At 45.7% G+C, this 3,381-nt stretch overlaps 1 long non-coding RNA gene across 1 annotated transcript; it reads left to right on the plus strand.

Annotated features, from left to right (window-relative positions):
- The first annotated feature begins 329 nt into the window (after positions 1–329).
- Positions 330–2,096, plus strand: LOC121841998. The gene is made up of 3 exons (XR_006080864.1): positions 330–344; positions 892–1,125; positions 2,057–2,096. It is a non-coding gene; the product is annotated as an uncharacterized LOC121841998 (long non-coding RNA).
- The last annotated feature ends 1,285 nt before the right edge of the window (positions 2,097–3,381 follow it).

Here is a 3,381-nt window from a genome sequence, read left to right on the forward strand (position 1 = left end):
CACAGATAATATCTAGTTAACGTTGTATTTAATGTAGTTTTACTATCTGTGCCAGGCTATAAATGACACAGATAATATCTAGTTAACGTTGTATTTAATGTAGTTTTACTATCTGTGCCAGGCTATAAATGACACAGATAATATCTAGTTAACGTTGTATTTAATGTAGTTTTACTATCTGTACCAGGCTATAAATGACACAGATAATATCTAGTTAACGTTGTATTTAATTGATCACAGCTTTCTGCTTTCCATGTAGAGTTTTTGGTAAAAAGTAGAGCAGGACCAAGAGGTGTTCTGTACCTGTCTGTCCAGGAGGGAGGAGAGTAGAGCAGGACCAAGAGGTGTTCTGTACCTGTCTGTCCAGGAGGGAGGAGAGTAGAGCAGGACCAAGAGGTGTTCTGTACCTGTCTGTCCAGGAGGGAGGAGAGTAGAGCAGGACCAAGAGGTGTTCTGTACATGTCTGTCCAGGAGGGAGGAGAGTAGAGCAGGACCAATAGGTGTTCTGTACCTGTCTGTCCAGGAGGGAGGAGAGTAGAGGAGGACCAAGAGGTGTTCTGTACCTGTCTGTCCAGGAGGGAGGAGAGCAGACTCAATGAGGTGCAGAGGCTACTGTACCTAGTGTCTCTCTCTCTCTCTCTCTCTCTCTCTCTCTCTCTCTGTCTCTCTCTCTCTCTGTCTCTCTCTCTGTCTCTCTCTCTCTCTCTCTCTCGCTGTCTCTCTTGCTCTCTCTCTCTGTCTCTCTCTGTCTCTCTCTCTCTCTCTCTCTCTCCCTCCCTCTGTCTCTCTCTCTCTCTCTCTCTCTCTCTCTTTCTCTGTCTGTCTCTCTCTCTCTCTCTCTCTCTCTCTCTCTCTCTGTCTCTCTCTCTCTGTCTCTCTCTCTCTCTCCAGCGCTCTGCACAGTCAGCAGTGGAGGACAGTGATCAGATCTTTACTGAGCTGATCCGCTCCATTGAGAGAAGGAGTTCTGAAGTGAAGGAGCTGATCAGAGCCCAAGAGAAGGCTCAAGTGAGTCAAGCTGAAGGACTCCTGGAGCAACTGAAGCAGGAGATAGCTGAGCTGAGGAAGAGAAGCACTGAGCTGGAGCAGCTCTCACACACAGAGGATCACATCCATTTCCTCCAGGTAACTAAACTGTCTTGTTACATGTGATATGAAATTAACTTCATGTGAAACTATTCATCTCAATCATTATGTTGTCCTGTCTGTCTCTCTGTCCCTCTCTCTCTCTGTCTGTCCGTCCCTCTCTCTCTCTTTGTCCGTCCCTCTCTCTCTCTCTCTGTCTGTCCGTCCCTCTCTCTCTGTACGTCCCTGTCTCTCCCTCTCTGTCTCTCCCTCTCTCTGTCTGTCTCTCCCTCTCTGTCTGTCACTCTCTCTGCCCATCCCTGTCTCTCCCTCTCTGTCTCTCTCGGTCTGTCTCTCCCTCTCTGTCCGTCCCTCTCTCTCTCTCTGTCTGTCTCTCCCTCTCTCTCTCTCTGTCTGTCTCTCTGTCCGTCCTTCTCTCTCTCTGTCCGTCCCTGTCTCTCCCTCTCTATCTCTCCCTCCCTCTCTCTCTGGTGTCCCTGTCTCTGTCTCTCTCTGTCCGTCCCTCTCTCACTCTGTCCGTTCCTTTCTCTCTCTCTGTCTTTCCCTCTCTCTCTTTCTGTCCGTCTCTCTCTCTGTCCATCTCTCTCTGTCCGTCTCCTCTCTCTCTCTCTGTCCGTCCCTCTCTCTCTCTCTGTCCGTCCTCTCTCTCCCTCTGTCCGTCCCCTCTCTCCCTCTGTCCGTCCCTCTCTCTCCATCTGTCCGCCATCCCTCCCTCTCTCTCTGTCTGTTCTCTCTCTCTCTGTCCATCCTCTCTCTCTCTGTCCGTCCCTCTCTCTCTCTGTCCGCCCCTCTCTCTCTCTCTCTGTCTGTCCCTCTCTCTCTCTCTCTGTCCGTCCCTCTCTCTCTCTGTCTGTCCCTCTCTCTCTGTCCTCCTCTCTCTCTCTCTCTCTCTCTCTCTCTCTCTCTCTCTCTCTCCAGAGTTATCCGTCTCTCTCTCTCTCCAGAGTTATCCGTCTCTCTCTCTCTCCAGAGTTATCAGTCTCTCTCTCTCCAGAGTTATCAGTCTCTCTCTCCAGAGTTATCAGTCTCTCTCTCTCTCCAGAGTTATCAGTCTCTCTCTCTCTCCAGAGTTATCAGTCTCTCGCTCTCTCCAGAGTTATCAGTCTCTCTCTCTCGCTCTCTCCAGAGTTATCAGTCTCTCTCTCTCGCTCTCTCTCTCTCCAGACTTATCAGTCTCTCTCTCTCTCTCTCTCTCTCTCCAGACTTATCAGTCTCTCTCTCTCTCTCTCTCTCTCCAGACTTATCAGTCTCTCTCTCTCTCTCTCTCTCCAGACTTATCAGTCTCTCTCTCTCTCTCTCCAGACTTATCAGTCTCTCTCTCTCTCTCTCTCTCCAGAATTATCAGTTTCTCTCTCTCTTCAGACTTATCAGTATCTCTCAATTCAATTCAATTCAATTCAAGGGCTTTATTGGCATGGGAAACATGTGTTAACATTGCCAAAGCAAGTGAGGTAGATAATATATAAAGTGAAATAAACAATAAAAATTAACAGTAGACATCACACATACAGAAGTTTCAAAACAATAAAGACATTACATTATATATATATATATATATATATATATACAGTGTTTTAACAATGTACAAATGGTAAAGGACACAAGATAAAATAAATAAGCATAGATATGGGTTGTATTTATAATGGTGTTTGTTCTTCACTGGTTGCCCTTTTCTTGTGGCAACAGGTCACAAATCTTGCTGCTGTGATGGCTCTCTCTCTCTCTCCAGAGTTATCAGTATCTCTCCCTCTCTCTCTCTCTCTCAATTTTCAATTCAATTCAATTCAAGGGCTTTATTGGCATGGGAAACATGTGTTAACATTGCCAAAGCAAGTGAGGTAGACAACATACAAAGTGAATATATAAAGTGAAAAACAACAAAAATTAACAGTAAACATTACACATACAGAAGTTTCAAAACAGTAAACACCAAAACAAATGGTTAAAGGACACAAGATAAAATAAATAAGCATAAATATGGGTTGTATTTACAATGGTGTTTGTTCTTTACTGGTTGCCCTTTTCTCGCGGCAACAGGTCACAAATCTTGCTGCTGTGATGGCACACTGTGGAATTTCACCCAGTAGATATGGGAGTTTTTCAAAATTGGATTTGTTTTCGAATTCTTTGTGGATCTGTGTAATCTGAGGGAAATATGTCTCTCTAATATGGTCATACATTGGGCAGGAGGTTAGAAGTGCAGCTCAGTTTCCAACTTTCATTTTTGTGGGCAGTGAGCACATAGCCTGGTCTTCTCTTGAGAGCCATGTCTGCCTACGGCAGCCTTTCTCAATA

Source organism: Oncorhynchus tshawytscha, unplaced genomic scaffold (assembly GCF_018296145.1).
Source record: "Oncorhynchus tshawytscha isolate Ot180627B unplaced genomic scaffold, Otsh_v2.0 Un_contig_4069_pilon_pilon, whole genome shotgun sequence".
NCBI lineage: Eukaryota > Metazoa > Chordata > Actinopteri > Salmoniformes > Salmonidae > Oncorhynchus > Oncorhynchus tshawytscha.